This window comes from Podarcis bocagei (assembly GCF_964188305.1).
Source record: "Podarcis bocagei genome assembly, chromosome: 2".
In the NCBI taxonomy this organism is placed as follows: Eukaryota; Metazoa; Chordata; class Lepidosauria; order Squamata; family Lacertidae; genus Podarcis; species Podarcis bocagei.
The window spans coordinates 27,343,194-27,364,860 of record NC_138126.1 but is presented as its reverse complement, the minus strand read 5'-3'; the positions used below and the strand labels follow the sequence as shown (position 1 = coordinate 27,364,860).

At 45.2% G+C, this 21,667-nt stretch overlaps 1 protein-coding gene across 8 annotated transcripts in view; it reads left to right on the top strand.

The window, feature by feature from the left end:
• Nucleotides 1-4,776, top strand: part of FHIT (fragile histidine triad diadenosine triphosphatase) — a 1,070,670-nt gene extending 1,065,894 nt beyond the window's left edge. For all 8 annotated transcript variants that reach the window (XM_081184398.1, XM_081184395.1, XM_081184391.1 and 5 more), the window contains one exon: nucleotides 4,476-4,776. The gene's annotated coding sequence lies outside the window, so the exon portion shown is untranslated. The remainder of the gene's footprint in view (nucleotides 1-4,475) is intronic.
• The last annotated feature ends 16,891 nt before the right edge of the window (nucleotides 4,777-21,667 follow it).

The following is a 21,667-nucleotide window of genomic DNA, read 5'->3' as shown; positions in this document are numbered from 1 at the left end:
GACCTCAGCAACTCAGAATTTTGGCTAATCTATTTTATTTACATATAAACACACACGGAGCACTGCAACATGGCTCCCTCTCTAGCATCAGACAGCAAAGAGAAAAAGAACAAAGGACAATAGTCCTACTTCACGGAACACAGTGACACAAACATCCTGTCTCCGTCACTTCCCACTCTGTGGAGTCAAAACATATACCGTCATGTGAAAGACAACAATCCCATGACTGCAGTCATAGATCAGGAATTCTAACAAATAGGTGGTGTTCCCCTAACTTCTTAAATTCAGCTTCCAGAGCTTTTCCAGGTGTGTCTACCTTGGGAAAGATGCTTGACTGTTACCTTTCACACATGCACGTGCTCCTGGGATGGTTGGCACCATATGTCCCTGATTTGAAGGATAACACCATAGAGGACCTTGGGAGCATCGTCATCGCGTGCCAGAGCCGCAAAGGGCCTCTCTCTTGCTAGATGCAATCGATCTGCGAGATCTGGCTGCGACTGCACTCAGGAACTGTTTGCATATAATCCTTGCACAAATACGCATTTTGGTAATCAGCTGTGGATTTTGACACACTCCAAGCCTTAAGTGCTATTCATTATATCACCCACTCAGCCAGCCGTAAGAACCATTAATTATGAAGCAGCAACAGCGGCAGCTGACTCCTGCGTGGATCTCCTCCGTTGCGAGAGATGAGAAAGCAAATCTGCTCGCTCCAGAAGAAATATGTTTTCTGAAGGTCACCTTAATAAACAAAACAGAACAAGAACCACATCTGTCGGTAGCACAGAACAGAGACAAAGCGTTTTCTTCCCGTAAGCAGTTTTAATGATGGACTTTTTAAAAATATTTTTTTTAAAAAAAACACAGTATGGAAAGCGGAGAGTGGAAAACAGCTCTGCATCACATTTCAGGACTACGTTTCTTCTTTCAAATGAGTTTTCTCACAGTAGTAAGAAACAAGTAAATAAGGAGTAATATTTTCCCGCCCCCTCCTTTTCAAGTGAATTCCAGGGAAATATATTGGCAGAAGGTTTGTAGACAAACAGAACCTGGCGGTGATGAGTGCTATTTGAAATCTAAAAAACTCTACAAGGAACATGCTGAAAGTGAGGGGGTGGGTGGAAAGGAAGGTTGGGATGAGTGGGTGGGAAAATCCATATCTCAAGCAGAAAATATAAGCATGTAAAAGAGAAATGCAATTACTTTATCCAGATAATAATAATAATAAATTCTGTTATGTGTATGGGAACTCTGTTCCCCATAGGACTGGGAAGCATTAATATCTGTCACGCTTAGTGCTCTGCCGTGGTGTCTCTGAGTAAAATCCCACCTTCCCACTTTCCCCTCCCAAATCCAGCTCAACGAACATGCAATAACATTAGCTACACAGGAGCACACAATTGTTCAATGGAGAGCTTCCAAACATGACAATCAAACTGTACCTTTCTTCTTATATCTCTGGCATTGCATCTATCTATCTATCTATCTATCTATCATCTATCTATCATCTATCTATAGGTTTGATCTTCTTAGAGTCCCATGGACTGCAAAACGATCAAACCTATCCATTCTGAAGGGAATCAGTCCTGAGTGCTCACTGGAAGGACAGATCATGAAGCTGAGGCTCCAATACTTTGGCCACCACATGAGAAGAGAAGACGCCCTGGAAAAGACCCTGATGTTGGGAAAGATGGAGGGCACAAGGAGAAGGGGACGACAGAGGACGAGATGGTTGGACAGTGTTCTCGAAGCTACCAACATGACTTTGACCAAACTGCGGGAGGCAGTACAAGACAGGAGTGCCTGGCGTCCTCTGGTCCATGGGGTCACAAAGAGTCGGACACGACTAAACGACTAAACAACAACAAATAGATATACAACTGGCCCAAATGTAAGCTGCACCCGCAAATAAGCCACACCTTTAAAATTCGGGGGGGGGAGAGACAATACCCGAATATAAGCCACTCCCTTAAAATTGGGCTACAGGCTGAAAATCACTGCGGTCGGTAGAATTGTAACTCCCAGCCAATTTAAGCCTTTGATCTTGTAAGCCAGCCAAAGTTACCGTACAATCGCTAAAATCGCAAATCGCTATTCAATTGCTACAATTCCGCAGGCACTCAAGCTCACAGATCAGCAAGAAAACATTTTTTTGTTCCGTTTTACCATGTGTCTGTTTCAGCAGCGATATCGTAAAAGCCAGTTTTTGTAAGGTTGTGAATTTGAGCCGCACCTTAACTTTTCACGGTTGGAATTTGGGGGGGAAAGTGCAGCTTATATTCAGGCCAGTATGGTATAAGGTAAAGAACGCATGCTCCAGGAAGCCCAACACATCAAATCCGATCCTTCCACAACCACATTGCAGACAGACACATTGGCATAAAAGGTAGAAAAAGAAAAAGAAAGGTAAAGGACCCCTGGACGGTTAAGTCCAGTCAAAGGCGACTATGGGGTGTGGTGCTCATCTCGCTTTTCAGGCCAAGGGAGCTGGCATTTGTCCACAGACAGCTTTCCGGGTCATGTGGCCAACATGACTAAACCGCTTCTGGCACAATGGAACACCGTGACGAGTGCCAGAGGGCACAGAAATGCCATTTACCTTCCCACTGCAGTGGTACCTATTTATCTACTTGCGCTTGTGTGCTTTTGAACTGCTACGTTGGCAGAAGCTGTGACAGAGCAACGGGAGCTCACCCCGTCATGCAGATTCAAACCACCAACCTTCCGATTGGCAAGCCCAAGAGACTCAGTGGTTTAGACCACAGCACCACACGCTCCCTATTATATAGATATATATAGATAACAATCAAGGAGGGTGAAAAGCAAGGCTGTGGTGTGGCTGGAGAGTGTGTTGGAGTCCTGAGGGCCACTTTGAGAGGCTTGGAGGGCCGCATTTAGCCTACAGGCCTGACATTCCACACCCCTTTAGCATACATTCAGGTCCCACAATGCTTTCTGTTGGAACCATTTGTTAGGCAAACTTTCGCATCACAAATATATGATTTCCACTGTTTCCTATGGAAATATTTCTGGTGCTGGATTGGCCAGATCTCTCTCCATAGAAAGAAGAAACCAATCAGCAAAAGAGAGACAAAGGGGGGCGGGGACAGATTTGACTGCTCTATCCTGCTCTCTGTTTCATCCAATCCTGCCACTTTCTCTATGGTTTCTTCCTGAAAATGGCTGCAGCCCATTAGCAAAACATAAACAAACAAGGAAGTAAGGGAGCCAACTGTTGGGATATTTGAATCTACAAAGCTTCTAGCAAGGTCTGGGCATAATTCTTTACATGCAGATAAAGTGAATTTTCAGATAGCGAGTGGGCAGGCAGTGGGACCCGCTTGTATATTCGAAAGAGCTGATGGGGTTGCAGTAACCGAGTTACCTGTTTTCTGCAAGGATGAAACCGCAAGTGGTAATATCATAACTATTTCATGATGCCAGTTACAGATAGGTAGCCGTGTTGGTCTGCCATAGTCAAAAGTTTATTTTGACTATTGCATGATGGAAAGCCAAGCTGCCTAACAATCCCAAAAACAAACCCTTGTGTTGCAATGAGAACCAATCACAGAAATATAGACACAACACGTAGGCTAATAACCGTTAAAGCATATATAATAGAATAATGATATCATTCAAAAGGTAGAAATAAATCTATTAGAGTTCATATATACAATGTAACAGACCAGTGGCACAGAACGTCAAGCCACGTGTTCAAGATAGACGTCAAAGGTCGGTCTCAAAATGGTTATTCAAAAGTTTCAGCAGAAGATGTCTCAAAAGTCTAAAAAGTAACGTTTTCTCAAGTTTCAACGGAATCAAAAGTTTCAACAATCCCAGGCAGATTTTCAGTGGCCTCTGCCACTGCCAGCGCTGGCCACTCTGCCATGTAGTTATCCTGAGAAAGAAAGGGAAATTGTGGCTCTCTGAATGTTGTTGAACATCCATCAGTCCCAGCCAGCATGGCCAATGCTCAGTCCAACAGTATCTGGAGGGTCACAGGTTCCTTGAAGACTGCCTGAGCATCAAGAACCATCACCAACACAGTACAGGCATAATCTATGTGTAGCAGATACTGCTAGTCTGATATGCATGATGTTATCCCTCACACCTGGCCACCCACCCTTCAAAGGGGCACTTGTGCACAATGGGACCCTTGGGTGTATGGGACACCTACACACATTCAGTTACTCACATGTAGGTAGGGATGCCAATGGACTACAACTTTGGGGGTGGACAAGAGGCATGTCTGCACTCCACATTAACCTGCTATGCATACTGTAGATGTCTGAATGTGGCTTTCATTTCTTCGCCCTGCCGATTTCTTTTTCTCCTTCACAATCATGATTCTCTCTTGGATAAATGCTAATGAGAGCTAGCTGATTGCTTAATCTCATAGCTTTTGCCTTGCTCACGTAGGGCACAAAACGTTGCTGCATTTGACAAAGCATCTTATTTTTATGTCTAATCAGGCAACAAAGCACCTTTGGCGAAGTCTGGCTGGGGCAGAAGACAATGGAGGAAACTAGAGGCCCTCCCTGCAAACCCCAATCTTTCCTGGACCTAAAGCTCAAGAGATGTCAATATATTCGGCAGAGATGCTGGATTCTTCCACAGGATGCTTTATTAACCTCACCTAAGGGTTGTTTCGGCAAAGATGCTTGATAGTTTGCATATCGCACAGAATGCATTGAAGTTGTTGCTTTAATTTTCTATGAAAATAAAAATGATCTGTTCCTTGGCTGAAAACAATTAAAGCATTAATAAAATAAATAGTTTCTCTGTTGTTGTTTTTTTAAAAAGATATCTTTTTATTAGATATTGTGAAGTTGTGGCCCTCCAGATACTCCTAAGTCTCCAGCTCTGATCACCTATAAGCATTGGACATACTGGCTTGGATTGATAGGAGTTGAAACCCAACAGTACCTGGAAGTCCAAAAGCAAGCCATGCTTGCCCTAGCAGGAGGCTGTGCTGAGTTCTGATCCAGCAGCAAAGGGAGCCCTTCCATTTGTAGAAGGGGCCCTCTGGACATTTGGAGACAATGCAGCTTTAGACTTATAGTGGTACCTCGGGTTAAGTACTTAATTCATTCCGGAGGTCCGTTCTTAACCTGAAACTGTTCTTAACCTGAAGCACCACTTTAGCTAATGGGGCCTCCTGCTGCTGCCACGCCACCGGAGCACAATTTCTGTTCTCATCCTGAAGCAAAGTTCTTAACCCAATGTACTACTTCTGGGTTAGCAGAGTCTGTAACATGAAGCGTATGTAACCTGAAGTGTATGCAACCCGAGGTACCACTGTATTTATTTCTCTACAAAATGAAAAATAAGATTTGATATCAAAGATGAGACAGAGATCGCACAACAATGGGCGTATTCGAACAGATTTTTCCAACTGTAAATTTCCTCACCCTTCCCCCTACTTCCCCCCCTTCCCAGTGAAGTAAACAAATAAAAAAAGAACATTCTGAGGGCATCTGCAAATGTGAAGAAGAAGAAGAAGAAACAACAACAGAAAAGGCAGAGGGCAGCAGAGGCAGAGCAGGGACGCTTTGGGAGACTGAAAGCCTTAAGAGCCCACAGCAAAACAAACACATGAGAGTGTGGATCTTTGTTTCTGAATATTTATATTAAGTGTGGAATATCTATTGAAAGAAATCCACAGCCGTGCCGTCGGGATTGTTGAAAGCTGATGACTTCTACTTCAAATAGACTCTGGGAGCTGGGAGCCTCCCCTGCATTCGATAACTGCACGGTGAAATATGGAAAACTCTCCAGCGTAAGTTCTTGAACTTTTGTCACAGTGAAACTCACATCTTAAGAGCAAATAACTGGCTGCGTCTCTCTCGCTGTCTCCGAACTAGCGAGCAAGGCAGGAGGATGGCTTTGTGAGAGGCTTTCCCTCTCCCACTCAAAAGCTGGCAGGCAGATCATAGGGAAAGAAAAGGAGACGGGTGACAGAAAACAGAAACCCAGGTAAATTAGGTTATCATAGAATCATGGAATTGTCAGATCTTGTAGTCCAATGGAGGAATATGCAGCTGTCTCATATGGGGATTGAACCTGCAACCTTGGTGTTATCAGCTCCATCTACCAATGTGGTCGATAAAGAATTGGCCAGATGTCACCCAACCTTTTGTTGTCTTAGTTGTTTCACAGCTGGACCATAAAGAAGGCTGATCGCCGAAGAATTGATGCTTTTGAATTATGGTGCTGGAGGAGACTCGTGAGAGTCCCATGGACTGCAAGAAAATCAAACCTATCCATTCTTAAGGAAATCAGCCCTGAGTGCTCACTGGAAGGACAGATCGTGAAGCTGAGGCTCCAGTACTTTGGCTACCTCATGAGAAGAGAAGACTCCCTGGAAAAGACCCTAATGTTGGGAAAGATGGCGGGCACAAGGAGAAGGGGACGACAGAGGACGAGGTGGTTGGATGTTCTCAAAGCTACCAACATGAGTTTGACCAAACTGCGGGAGGCAGTGGAAGACAGGAGTGCCTGGCGTGCTCTGGTCCATGGGGTCACAAAGAGTTGGACACGACTAAACGACTAAACAACAACACAGGGCCACAGGTTGCTCCTGCCTGGACAACCAAGGCCAGAATCACAGTGGCCATACTATCCCCATCCAGGGATGATGGCAGTTCTTTTAGCAGACATAGTCTGTAGGAGGAGGTCCTAGCCACGAAGACCACCAGGGCCTCTAGTGACAAAGATGGATCCGGGAGGACCCCTCTTGGGTTGCCACGCTACCAATAATGGAAATGATAGTATAGAGCTAGGGAGATAAAAACAAGCATCTCAAAGAGGTGGGGAGGAGATTGCGAAACGGCATTCCCTTTGGGAACAATTAGCGTGCTGTTTGCAGCTCCCCAAAGCAAAGTTGGCCAGAACAAAACCGAGAAGGCACCTCCTTTGAAGTCGCACACAAGGGCCAGAGACGAGCGAAGAACAGAAGCCGTAGTTTCCGAGTGCCCAGCCGTGATCAGCTCTTCCTCAAGGCAAGAGCTCTTGTGAACTCGGTTGTCACTTCTCCGCTTTGAACATTAATTTGGGAACAAAAGCTCCGCATTAGCCGATTGCGCTCGTTGGAAAGAGGAGGCTCACGCTGGGGGGACGTGCAGCAGACACCACTTGGCAGATTTGCAGAATCTTGTACAAAGACAAAGAAGCCTCCAACATGGCAACGCTCCAGATCCCCCATCCATCAAGCCGGGCATGCCTTTGAGCTGCTTGGGGTAGTTAACGGGCTTCCTGCGGAGAAGCAGAAGGAGGCGCAGGGGAGGGAAAGACCACGTCTCTTAATCAAGGGCAATGCAGAGTCATTTCAAGTGAATTCAAAAATCACCCCCTCTTTGCAATTTCTCCGCTCTCCATTGAGAGCACCCTGCTGCTATAAATACAGGGCTGTCACGGCACACACTGAAGTTTTCTTCCACGTTTCCAGAGCTGGGCTGCCTGGACAAGAAATGCAAGTAGTGAACTGGAGCAGCAGCATTTTTAAGGTCAACCAATGAAGCAGCAGAGGAATTTAGAGGTGAACTGCAGGGTTCTTTTCGTTGCCACAAAGGGCTCAGTAAGTAGGTAGGGATCACTCTGTTTGCAGCCCATGTCGTCCTAGCCTGGTGTTTGCATTCCCAAGTCCATTGTATTTCAACATCTTAGAACCATATTTTAATTAATGTGTACAATGGTGAGTGGTTGGAGGATCATAGAATCATAGAATTGTAGAGTTGGAAGGGACCCCATGGGCCATCTCATCCAACCCCTTCCAATGCAGGAATCTCAACTAGATCATGCATGGCAGATGGCCATCCAAACGCTGCTTTAAAAACTCCAAGGAAAGAGTGTCCACCGCATCTAGTGGGAATCTGTACCACTGTCTAACAACTCTTACTGTCAGAAAGTACTTCCTGATGTTTAGCTGGAATCTCCTTGAAACTTGAAGCCATTGCCTCAAGTCCTACTCTCCAGAGCATGAGAAAACAAGCATGTTCCCTCCTCCAAGTGACAGCCCTTAAGATATTTGAAGGTGGCTATCATGTCTCCTCTCAATCTCCTCTTTCCACGCTAAACTTACCCAGCTCCTTCAACCGTTCATCATAAGGCTTGGTTTCCAGACCCTTGGATCATCTTGGCTGCCCTCCTCTGCACGCGTTCCAGCTTGTCAACATCCTTCTTAAATTGTGGTGCTCAGAATTGGACACAGTATTCCAGGTGTGGTCTGACCAAGGCAGAATACAGTGGGTCTATTACTTCCCTTGATCTGGACACTATACTTCTGTTGATGCAGCCTAGAATCTGAGATTGTTATTATTTTTTAAGTAGGAAAAGTTACATTAAATACACATTGTCGGATGTGGTCATTGCAAAAACAACTGCTTAGGAATTGGTGCCTGAAAAACTTTGGGGCTTATGAGTTTAGAGACAAGGCAGGTAAGAAGCAACATGATAAAGTTGTGCATGGCATGGAGGAGGTGGATAGAGAAAAGTCCGTCCCCCCCATCACTCATCATAACACTAGGACTCATGGACATCCAATGAAGCTGAACGTTGGAAGATTCAGGACAGGTAAAATAAAGTACTTCTCACACAGCACAGTTAAACTCTGGAACTGTGGAGCCAGTGTGATGCAGTGGTTAAGAGCAGTGGACTCGTAATCTGGTGAACTGGGTTCGATTCCCTGCTCCACATGCAGCTGCTGGATGACCTTAGGCTAGTCCCACTTCTTTGAAGTCTCTCAGCCCCACTCACCTCACAGAGTGTTTGTTGTGAGGGAGGAAGGGAAAGGAGATGGTTAGCTGCTTTGAGACTCCTTGGGGTAGTGATAAAGCAGGATATCAAATGCAAACTCCCCCCTGGAACTCACTCCCACAGACGGTAGTGATGGCCACCAACTTGCTTGGCTTTAAAAGAGGATTGGACAGATTCATGAAGGATAAAGCTGGCAATGGATACTAGTTGCAATAGCTACTGTATGTTCTACCCCCACTGCACAGTTGGATTTGTGTCCTGCTTACGGGCTTCCCACAGGCTTCTGGCTGGTCACTGTGAGGAAAAGATGCTGAACTAAATGGACCGTTGGCCTCATCCAGTGAGCTCTTATTATGTTCTTATGCATTTCCAAACATATTAGGAATTTTAAATACACGTTGATACATTTTTTTTGAGGTGAAAACTGTGGGATGACCAGCCTTATATAACCAGCATGCTTAAGTCCAATGGATGCATGAAAGGGTTAAGACCATAGAGTAAGCTGTCCTGCTTAGCCATTCACCTTGGGAGGGACTAGGTAATACAAGCCTTTGCCCGCCCCCCATCTAGCTGAGAAGCTGAGCATGTGAGGAGGTCTGAGCTGCTTGCTGCAGCTCAGACCACATGGCTGTAACAAGCCACTCTTGAGTTCCCATGACAATAATTTAAGAACTTTCACCACTCTAACTAAGCCAAGTTTTACTGCCTGTGCAATCTCTGAAGCACATGAATCTGACCATTGGAGAGTTTGTAAGTAAACCATTTTTTAAATTTACCAAATTTTTCGTCTTTCTCTATGCCAGGGGAAGAGGGAAACAAGGGCATATTTTAAAAGTCTAACAGCCTATATTTCCATGCAGTGCTTTGCTGCATATTTTGTTATTTTAAATCTCTGCTAAGGTTCACTCAGCAAAGAGTGCTTGCTCTAAACCTCGATCTTGGCACCCAGGTAATTCTCCTTTTATAGTTATTTTTTCCTTGCAACAAACAAGAGCTGCACTGCAATATTCAAAGAAGTTGTGAAATCTGATGGATCTGAACATTAGTCTGGAAGGTGTGGGTCAGATCAGTTCTTATTGACATTCACAAAGAGCTATTCCTCAGCCATGCAATTCTCAGATCGTGCAGTGCAGCCTTCTGAGATAGCTGTACATTGTGAACCAGAACTTGGTGTATCACTGCAATTACTCTCATTTTGTACCTTTTTATCTCTTTATAGATTTGAAACTCATTATTTTATTCTGTAGCAAGGCTTATTGGGTTCTCTGAGCAATTCTGATGGCTGGTGAGTGTTCAGCCAGCCTTTCCCTTAGGTATCTAAGACAGCAGAATGATGCTCTTGATTACCACAGATGAATGATTTGTTTCCTTCCTTTAGTCCTGCATTAAATAATGTGAGGATTTCTGTTTCAGCTGGCTAGAAAAACTGGCCAGTGAGCATGACTAGGGTTTAATGGAATTTGGGTTAGTCTGAAATGTAATATATCCACTGCATCCTCTTTGTGTCGTCCAGCAGAACTCTTTTAGGTAATCTGGATTTTATTACATGGTGATCCTAATTATACAACAACAACAACAACAACCAGCCACTTTTTTGCTGTGGCAACTCATACTGACTTACAAAAAACCTGCATGCATTAAAACCAAAAACATGGATTAAAATATACTTTAAAGTATACATTAAAACACCATACCCACTCTAAAAAGCCATAGATAATTAAAAACCAAAGGCCAGCTGAAAAAGGAATGTTGCCTGGTGCCTGAAGATATGCAACCGTGGCCCCCTTGTGAGCCTCTCTACTCCACAAATGGGAGCCACCACTGAAAAGTCTTGTGTCCCCACCCTCTGGACCTCTCGTGGAAGGGGCACAAGAAGAAGGGGCTCAGATGATGATCACAGAGTCTGGGGCAGTTACCATGGGGAGAGGCAGTTCTTGAAATATTGGGGTCCTGAGCCACATAAGGCTTTACAGCTCAATGTAATGGTGGGCGGCTGCAAAGCACCTTAAGGATAAAATCACTTGCATCCACCAGGACTTGAATTCCATTATTCTTATTCTTATCATCATCATCATTATTATTTCAATTTTATACCACCCAACTTCCTGTAGCAGGTCAGTTTCAGATGTCCAGAATGCTGCTGATCCAACAATATGGAAGTACAGTACAGTGTCTGGCTAGATAAAGGCTAACAAACTGAAGCTCAGTGCAGAGATGCTGTGAGTTCCACTGCCCTACCAGTCCTGCAAGGGGTCTCACTCCCATTGAATGATCCAGTTCCTTGCTTGGGTATACTCAGGGATCCATTACTGTCACTGCAGGCACAAGTGGCTCAGTTATGGCCCTATCTGGACATGAAGAACCTAGCAACAGTAGTCTAAGCTTTGACGACCTCATGGCTAGATTGCTGCAATGCCTTTTGAATGGGGCCTCCTTTTGAATATGATTTGGAAAGAACAGCTGGTGCAGGATTTGGCGACTATGAATATATTGCACCAACTGTGAATGAGCTGCACTGACTCCCAATACGGTTCTCACGCCAGTTTTAAGTGCTGGTTTTAACCTATAAAGCCTTCTGTGGTTCAGGACGCTAATATCCAGTGTGGTGTAATGGTTAAGAGTGGTAGACTCGTAATCTGGGGAACCGGGTTCACTTCCCCGCTCCTCCACATGTAGCTGCTGGGTGACCTTGGGCCAGTCACACTTCTCTGAAGTCTCTCAGCCCCACTCACCTCACAGAGTGTTTGTTGTGGGGGAGGAAGGGAAAGGAGATTGTTGGCCGCTTTGAGACTCCTTAGGGTAGTGATAAAGCGGGATATCAAATCCAAACTCCTCCTCCTCCTCTTCTACTTTGGGGCAGGAGCAGGGAAGCTTTTTCCTCCTGAAGGCCACATTTGCCTTCCAGGGGCCCCATGACAGTGGTGGGGGGGCAGAGGTACAGATGGGTCAGGTAACAATGCAAATTGTACTTTTGTACAGTTGGCCAGTTTCTACACACATCCACGCAATCCAAGAGACAAGAGCCGAAAAAATTATTTATTTGGTTCTTCAGATTAAAATTTTACAGTCACATACTGTCAGGGGTTCAGGGAGAGAGGCACAGAGGAGGCAGGAGATGGACAATGATTGGGAAGAGTCCGAGGACAGCGAGGAGGAGGATGACAGTGACTCGAGGGATTCCATGAGCCTTTCCAGCGAATCAGAGGATTCCCAGAAGGGGGCGCCTGTGGTCAAGACAAGGGGAGTCCCAGGGGGGACGCATCAGGGGGAAGGGGCCAGCAGGGGATCCCAAAGCGGCAGCTGGAAATCAGGACCAGCTTCCCCACCAGAGCGTAGCGAAGGGGGGGGGAAGTTCCAGTGTGTCAGGGGAAGCAGCTCCGTCAGCAGGAACGGAGGGGAGGTCAGAACAAGCCATCCTCCCGGAAGGGGAGGGGAGCAGTGAAGGGAGTAGTGTAACTATCAGAAGGAAGGTTGGGAGTTGGGCGCGCGCGCCAAGTTCAAATGTGCAGGCGCGCGGGAGAACAGAGAGCCCGGAGGAGGAGCCAGGTCCTAAAGCCCGCAGGAGGGAGGGAGAGCAGTCTGGGGATTCAGCGTCAGAGGAATCCAGGAGGGGCGAAACCCCAGCGGGCAGGAAGACCCTGCGGAAAAGGAAAGAAAGAAAGAGGTGGAGCAGCACAAGCATCTTAAACTGGTGCAGGGGAGGGACTGACTCAGAGGGGACTTCAGCGGTCTAAGCGTAACAGACGTGGGGCTGCGCGCCTCGGCTGTGGAGCGGAAAATGAACTGCAATAAACATTTCTGTATATAAAGAGAAACTGGCGTTGGTCCTTTGTGAGCTGGGACCTGAGGCAGCCTTGACACATACATACCCAACATACAACATAAAAACAAGATTCCAAGGGATCTCCTGGACTTCCCTCCTCCCCTTTGTGGGTTCTACTGTTAATCATTTCCTCCTGCATCAGGGTGGGTCCGTGACCTGAGAAGACTCAGGGAGTTCATGATGGCTGGGAGTTTGTTAAGAGGGAGATAGTAAAAGCACAACGTCAGGCAATACCAATGAGACGGAAACATGGAAGCCAGGGTGGCTATCTAAAGAACTTTTAACTGAGTTAAGATTAAAAAAGGATGTGTACAAAAAATGGAAAAGGGGGAAACCACCAAAAAGGAATTCAAACAAATAGCCAGCACGTGTAGACACAAAGTCAGAAAAGCTAAAGCACAGAATGAACTCAGGCTTGCTAGAGAGGTTAAAAGCAACAAAAAAGGCTTTTATGGGTATGTTCGTAGCAAAAGGAAGAACAAAGAAACAGTGGGGTCACTCAGAGGAGAAGATGGTGAAATGCAAACAGGGGACACAGAAAGGGCTGAACTCCTCAATGCCTTCTTTGCCTCAGTCTTCTCCGATAAAGAAAACAATGCCCGACCTGAAGAATTTGGAGCAAATGATTCAGCAAAGGAAACACAGCCCAGAATAACTAAGGAGATAGTACAAGAATACTTGGCTAGTTTAGATGTATTCAAGTCTCCAGGGCCAGATGAACTGCATCCAAGAGTATTAAAAGAACTGGCAGATGTGATCTCAGAACCACTGGCAGTCATCTTTGAGAATTCCTGGAGAACAGGCGAAGTCCCGGCAGACTGGAGGAGGGCAAATGTCCCTATTTTCAAAAAGGGGAAAAGAGAGGACCCAAATAATTACCGCCCAGTCAGTCTGACATCAATACCAGGGAAGATTCTGGAGCAGATCATTAAGAAAACAGTCTGTGAACCCCTAGAAAGGAATGCTGTGATCACCAATAGTCAGCATGGATTTCTGAAAAATAAGTCATGTCAGACTAACCTGATCTCGTTTTTTGACAGAATTACAAGCCTGGTAGATGAAGGGAACGCAGTGGATGTAGCCTACCTTGATTTCAGCAAGGCATTTGACAAGGTGCCCCATGATATTCTTGTAAAGAAGCTGGTAAAATGCGGTCTTGACTATGCTACCACTCAGTGGATTTGTAACTGGCTGACTGACCGAACCCAAAGGGTGCTCATCAATGGTTCCTCTTCATCCTGGAGAAGAGTGACTAGTGGGGTGCCACAGGGTTCTGTCTTGGGCCCGGTCTTATTCAACATCTTTATCAACGACTTGGATGATGGACTCAAGGGCATCCTGATCAAATTTGCAGATGACACCAAACTGGGAGGGGTGGCTAACACCCCAGAGGACAGGATCACACTTCAAAACGACCTTGACAGATTAGAAAACTGGGCCAAAACAAACAAGATGAATTTTAACAGGGAGAAATGTAAAGTATTGCACTTGGGCAAAAAAAATGAGAGGCACAAATACAAGATGGGTGACACCTGGATTGAGAGCAGTACATGTGAAAAGGATCTAGGAGTCTTGTTTGACCACAAACTTGACATGAGCCAACAGTGTAACGCGGCAGCTAAAAAAGCCAATGCAATTCTGGGCTGCATCAATAGGAGTATAGCATCTAGATCAAGGGAAGTAATAGTGCCACTGTATTCTGCTCTGGTCAGACCTCACCTGGAGTACTGTGTCCAGTTCTGGGCACCACAATTCAAGAAGGACACTGACAAACTGGAACGTGTCCAGAGGAGGGCAACCAAAATGGTCAAAGGCCTGGAAACGATGCCTTATGAGGAACGGCTAAGGGAGCTGGGCATGTTTAGCCTGGAGAAGAGGAGGTTAAGGGGTGATATGACAGCCATGTTCAAATATATAAAAGGATGTCACATAGAGGAGGGAGAAAGGTTGTTTTCTGCTGCTCCAGAGAAGCGGACACGGAGCAATGGATCCAAACCACAAGAAAGAAGATTCCACCTAAACATTAGGAAGAACTTCCTGACAGTAAGAGCTGTTCGACAGTGGAATTTGCTGCCAAGGAGTGTGGTGGAGTCTCCTACTTTGGAGGTCTTTAAGCAGAGGCTTGACAACCATATGTCAGGAGTGCTCTGATGGTGTTTCCTGCTTGGCAGGGGGTTGGACTCGATGGCCCTTGTGGTCTCTTCCAACTGTATGATTCTATGATTCTGTGACTCCTGTGGGCCAGACAGAAAGGCTTGGAAGGCCACATTTGTCTTCCTCCTCCTGACCTGAGTGTGGCGATCACACAGGGTCCCCAGACATTTGACGGTCTATTGATCCCTGTGCCACGACTATGATCACTTCCCTGCTGCCACCAACCCGTTTTTCTCGGGTGCACACTGAGTCCAGACAGTTGTTAACATTAAATACAAATAATCAAGTTTATTTTATAAGCATGAACAAGTTTATGGTTTCAGATAATTTTTCTTGTCAGTTTCTTATCCTTAGTTTCTATACCAGCCTATACCTTTCTAATAACTTCTAACTAATTATCCCAACTGTCTATCTGACTCCTCCTAACAGTTTTTCTCTCTCACACACAACAAAACTCGACCAACCCACAGACTTATCCTCCCTCTTCCTTCTCCAACTCCCAACTGACTTCCACACAACTCCAACTCTACCTCTAACTCCTCCCCTTGGGTTCCCGCTGGCCAATCACTTCACACTCATTTAACCCTTTCCTTATGACCCACCTAGGAGGGCAAACGCCAAACTGAGGTTCTCCACCCTTGCCTTAGAAGATTGAATACACTGAGAACATTGAGCTTATCTGAGTGGCTCTTAATGTTTGTAAACCAGACAGCTCTCTTCCCGTCTTCCTCTCTCACCAGGGAAGAAAGGGTTGGCTTTAATTTTGGATCTTGCGCCTTGCCCACTCCCACCTCCACCCCTTTTGCGTAACCCCATTACTGTTGACGCAATATAATTTGGGGTCGTCAGTCTTTCAAGAGGCCGTGCCGCTGTGCGCAGCATGTAAATATTTGATCACCCTCGCTCCCCTGGGATTATCTTATCAAGAGCAAAGATATTGAAATAGAACTCTTGTCATGTCACTGCCTTGATATTCCTTAGCCTGCCAGTTGACTGACAGAAAATGAACTGCTGGAACTGGCTCTAAAGTGTCTTTCCACACATTGCTGTAATGCCGGAGGCTACTGGGGGTGCGTTCTTTGGCTGGAATGGAAAACCTTGTCGTAGTCAAAGGCGTAATTGATGTTGCTGAGGGCTGGGCTGGGGAACTCTGAGGGTCTCTTTACGAGAATAAAGCAGTGCTCCTTATTTTGACTTCCACTCTCTCCTCTTTGACATCTCTAACAAACCTCAAAATGAGCCGTTGCACTTTTATCCGTCAATATCTGACGCTGCTGCACCAGCAGTTTCCAGAGCAGAACTGAAGTTAAATGGAGGTAAGGCTCTTGGCCTAGCTAACCTATACTCACCTCTCCCCCAGACCCTCCAGGTATCCCTATTTTCCAGGGACAGTCCTGGATTTACAAAAACCATCCTGGTTTCTGATTTGATCCTGGAATGTCCCGCTTTTCCTTAGGACATCCCTATTTTCCTTAGCGAAATATTGGAGGCTATGCTTCCCCACCTTTAGGACAAATATATGAGCCATGATGGGCAAATCTGTCAATTTTAGTTCCTACCAGTTTCTCATTTTTTTCAATGTTAAATTCAGTTCCCTGTATTTCTGTATCAGTTTGCGGACATTCTCTTTCCTCAGGAAAACTCATGAGCATTTTAGTGCGTACATCTCCTGGCACGCACATTTTAGCAAAACAATATAGTGCATTTTTGTATGGGATGGTCAGCAATAGGTGTGTTCATTTGCATGCTTCCTAGCTGGTGAGTTGAGGGACAGAAAATGAATTCCTTGAACTACCTCTAAAGTGTCTTCTTGTGTGACGCTGTAATACCTGAAGATAAGAGCCTTCTGGATCAGGCCAGTAGCACATCTAATTCAGCTGCCACAGAGGCCAATGAGATGTCGATGGGAAGCACGCAAGCAAGACCTGAGCACAGTTTCTGGCAATTGATACGAGGTTCTTGGGAAAATAAGAGCCACAGAACATTTGTTGCTGTTCAAACCAGTGGTCAAAGGCCATGTTCACACCATACATTTGAAGTGCTACTACTTTAAATAGTCATGGCTTCCCCCAAAGAATCTTGGAAGCTGTGGTTTGTTAAGGGTGCTGGGAGTTGTAAGGAGACTCCTGTATTCTCTTCCCAGAACTACAATCCTCAGAGTAGTTTAACAGTCTCACTCTTCACAGAGAACCACACTGTAGCTCTGGGCGAGGTGGGGCAGGAGCGAATCGGAGTCTCTTAAAAACTCTCAGCACCTTTAACAAACAGAGCCTCCCAGAATCCTCTGGGGGAAGCCGTGTCTGCTTGAAGTGCCATCATAGCGTGTTAAATTTATGTTGTGAATGTGGGTCCGTTTCCTGTGTCTCCTATTTAAAGCGGTTGAGGTGCATTTCAGTCTGTTCTAAGAGGTGGAGTCTATGTTAGGCGCTGGGTAGGAAATATTTCTAACACAAATATACACACACACTATGGTGACTATGGGGTGCGGCACTCATCTCGCTTTCAGGCCAAGGGAGCTGGCATTCGTCCACAGACAGCTTTCCGGGTCATGTGACCAGCATGACTAAACCGCTCCTGGCACAACAGAACACTGTGACGGAAACCAGAGAGCACGGAAACACCGTTTATCTTCCCGCCATAGCGGTACCTATTTATCTACTTGCACTGGTGTGCTTTTGAACTGCTAGGTTGGCAGGAGCTGGAATAGAGGAACAGGAGCTCACCCCATCATGGGGATTTGAACCGCCGACCTTCCAATCAGCAAGCCCCAAAGACACAGTGGTTTAGACCACAGTGCTGCACACACCCACACACCCTGTATATACTGAATATGATACCTGTGCCAGAGAACTAAAGTGGATTCTGCACTGTGCAGTATCCTAGTAGAAGTAGCAAAGCCTTCTGAAGACACACATCAGTGCAGACAATCCTAACAAGACTTATCGGCGCAATGCCTATAACATTGGCAATTGCTGTGGGTGTTCTCTCCCTATGTTGGCAGAGCAGGTGTGTGTGTGTTACCTGGCGTTTGATGCTATCCAGCTCATTGCTTCCCCCCTGCACCCACCTCGCACCTCTTCCAGCATGAACAATGGCTGTGCAGAAGCAAACTAATTGGACGCCAAGCAGGCTATTATCTCTGTGGCATGCCAGGGCTCTACATGGGTGACTCCCATTAGCGGTAACGGACGTTCCCCTCCTTCGCATTGCCTTTCCCAGACTCTCCGCAGAGATTACATTACTCTAACACTTCACTTACAGCAAAGGTCAGAATGCCGGAGGGGATTCCCCGCCCCCCCAAACTGCTCCCGCCTTTTCCTTTCTTATTCTTCCGAACATGTTCCATGTATTCAATTAAAAATAAGTGGCATTTTCATCAGCATTAATGATCTTCGCAATCACCGTAATTAAATGGATGCTCTAGCAGAGATATTTTAAGCGGTGCTCTGGCATTCTAGCTCATGACTGGGAGCCAGAGCACTCTGCGCTCTTTCAAGGACACATTGTCCCCCTGGGAGCTCCCCCAGACCGATGCGTGTTTCTTTTTAAGAGCAGCGGTTGTCATGCTGTGTTCTGGGGCGCTCTGGGGTCTGCAAAGGTTCGCCAGGGATTCCTCATTCGGAAGCTGAGCAGCAGCAGCAGCAGCAGCAAACAAGCTTCTCTGAAAGTCAGTTTGCCTGCCACTGCTGATCTTCCCGTTCCTCCTTCAGGTGAGGATGTTTACCCAAGAGGATATTTACCTTAACTCCATATATGCCCACTCTGCTGCTTCAATCAGCAGACCTGCCACTGCTACAGATGCCACATAATACCCATTTTACATTTGTAAGAGGCTGATCTTTTAGTCGGGCAGCATCTACAGTTCAGAACTCTCTGCCTATTGATATCCATCAGGCTTCTTCACTGTAGTCTTTTCGGCACCTTCCGAAAACATTCTTCTTTAGCCTACCCAAACGCTTTGTAAGTCAACGCAAGTTTCGATTTGTTTTCAATCTATCATTACTCTTAACTTTTTGAAAGTTTTTAGTAACTGCTCTTAATTTTTCTAATCGATTCTTTTATTGTTTTATCTTTTTTTGTAAACCATGTTGAGGGTTTTTTTAAACAAACAAACATTCAAGCGGTGCACAATTTTTGGAAATAAAACAATGTTGGTGATATCCTACAATGAATTTACTGTACATGGTAGAATCAAGTGGCCTAGCCAGTTCCTTCGTGAATGGACCATGCAATTGAAAATGTATGTATTTATTTATTTATAAGCATCAGATAGATGATAGACAGACAGATCAGTTCCGGATTTACATATAAGCTAAACAAGCTATAGCTTAGGGCCCCACTCTCTTGGGGGCCCCAAAAAACTTTAAAGGAAAAAAAAGCTGGATGTACATTTCCAAAATATAAGATAAAAAACAAATAAAATAAAACCTACATACAGTTAGAGCTTAGTAATTATTTCACTATTAATATACTTCTTGGGAAGATAGGCGAACTAATACCAGTGTGTTGGAAGAAAGAAAGATCACCAGTGTTGAAGCAATGATTCTTCAACATCAACTTCGTTGGACTGGTCATGTTGTGCGGATGCCTGATGATCGTCTTCCAAAGCAACTACTCTATTCCAAACTTAAAAATGGACAGCGTAATGCAGGTGGTCAACAAGAGAGGTTTAAAGACTGTCTCAAGGCAAATCTTTAAAAATGTGGTATAAACACCAGCAATTGGGAAACGCTTGCCTGCGAGCACTTCAATTGGAGAACAGCCTTTACCAAAGGTGTCATGGGCTTTGAAGACACTCAAACTCAGGACGCAAGGGAGAAATGTGCTAAGTGGAAGGAATGCTTGGCAAATCCACATTGTGATCCACTCTTGCCCGGAAACCAATTTCCCCACTGTGGAAGGGCGTGTGGATCCAGAATTGGCCTCCACAGTCACTTACGGACTCATTAAAACCATGTTTATGGAAGATAATCTTATCTGGCTACGAGTGATCGAAGAAGAAGAAGAAGAAGCATGTACTAATGTGTAATTTGTTATTTTAGTAATGGGTATAATCATAATTGCATTTATCATTAATATTATTTAACTTACACAATGGAAAAGTAAGAGAACAGCCTACTCAGATACTAGATCCCCAATGTTGTCTTTGCCAGCATGGCAAGATGTTTTGTTATTATACTATTTCTGAATTTGCATCTATGCATACAACTTAACAAACATTATGCAAATCTAAGCTGTCTTTTTTTGGTTATGCCTAAGTGCCCTTCTGCAATGCAAAAGACTCATGTCCATATATTTATTTTATTTGTTTCATAAAATTTAGACCCCTCTTGATTGTAAAACAAACAAAGAAAGAAAGAAAGAAAGAAAGAAAGAAAGAAAGAAAGAAAGAAAGAAAGAAACAACATCAAAGCAGTTTACAAAAAAAGAAAGAGTTTTCAACAAGCAGAATTAGCAACACTAATTTAAGACTTTTGAAAAGTTAAAACAGCAACCAGCTAAAAGCAGATTAAAAGTTGCATCAACTTTCTAAATATCTGAGTAGGCTGTGAAAATTGTGAATTCCACTCTAGGGAGCACTAGGAATGGGACTGAAAATCAAATTACCAAGGTCGTAATGTCATTATCCAAATCTATGGTGCAAATTGGAATACTGTGTACAATTCTGCAGTTCTGTGGACAGTTCCGTGGACCATTCAGGAGTGAACGGATAACTACCAGGTTCAATCATCATCTTCTCCACCAACTGATGCCTGTAGGTCACTAGCCACCAAAGGCAAGGACACAGATGATTACAGGCATCTTTCCCAACATCCGATCAACAGTAAAGACATAAGCTAAACAGACCAGAGTGGTGTGATGGTCTTGGTAACCCATGATCTAATTTCTGTGGGGCTTAAGCAATTTGCATCCACCCACTCCAGTGTGAAAACATCTTCCAAACAATGAAGAGATGCCCCTCACAACAACAAGTAGCTGAAATTAAGTGAAGGGGTGGAAATAATTGCCTGAGGCAAAGCAACAGCTCTAATTATAGATGAGTGCAGACAATTGGTGGCGGTAAGCAATGACTCTCTTATGAACCGGGGCAGGGGGAGGGGGCAGAATGGAAAGCATAAAGAAAATAAATCCATTAAACAATCACCATCTATCTTTTTTATGGTGGGTGTTTATGCTCTTCAGAAATCAGCTTGAGTGAGAAGGGCAGGCAGAAAGATGGGTGGGGAAAACAGTCAGGAAATAAAGGCAACTATTATGGCGTGAGTGTATACCTTGCTGAGTGGGTCTTTATAAAAATGGCACTATGGGATTTTGATAGCACCGGTCTTTTCAGTTGGGATGTGCATGGCATAATGGGACCCGTTTGTTGGTAACTGTTGATGTCATGTAACTGAAATGGAGCAAATTCAGACTACTAGTTGTTGTGTATATATGACAGTTTGAAAGCCATAAATTTGCCTGTACACTTATCTTCTGTTTAACCAGAGAGCCAGATCAGGATGTTGGAATTCAAATTCCCACTCAGCCATGCAGCTCACTGGGTGACCTTGGGCCAGTCACTCACTCACGGTCTAACCTACCGCAAAGGGTTGTTGTGTGGAAAAAGTACAGAGAAGAAATATCGATGCCACCCTGAGCTCCTTGAAGGAATATATATATATGGGACGTGGGTGGCGCTGTGGGTAAAACCTCAGTGCCTAGGACTTGCCGATCGCATGGTCGGCGGTTCGAATCCCCGCGGCGGGGTGCGCTCCCGTCGTTCGGTCCCAGTGCCTGCCAACCTAGCAGTTCGAAAGCACCTCTGGGTGCAAGTAGATAAATAGGGACCGCTTACCAGCGGGAAGGTAAACGGCGTTTCCGTGTGCTGCGCTGGCTCGCCAGATGCAGCTTGTCACGCTGGCCACGTGACCCGGAAGTGTCTGCGGACAGCAC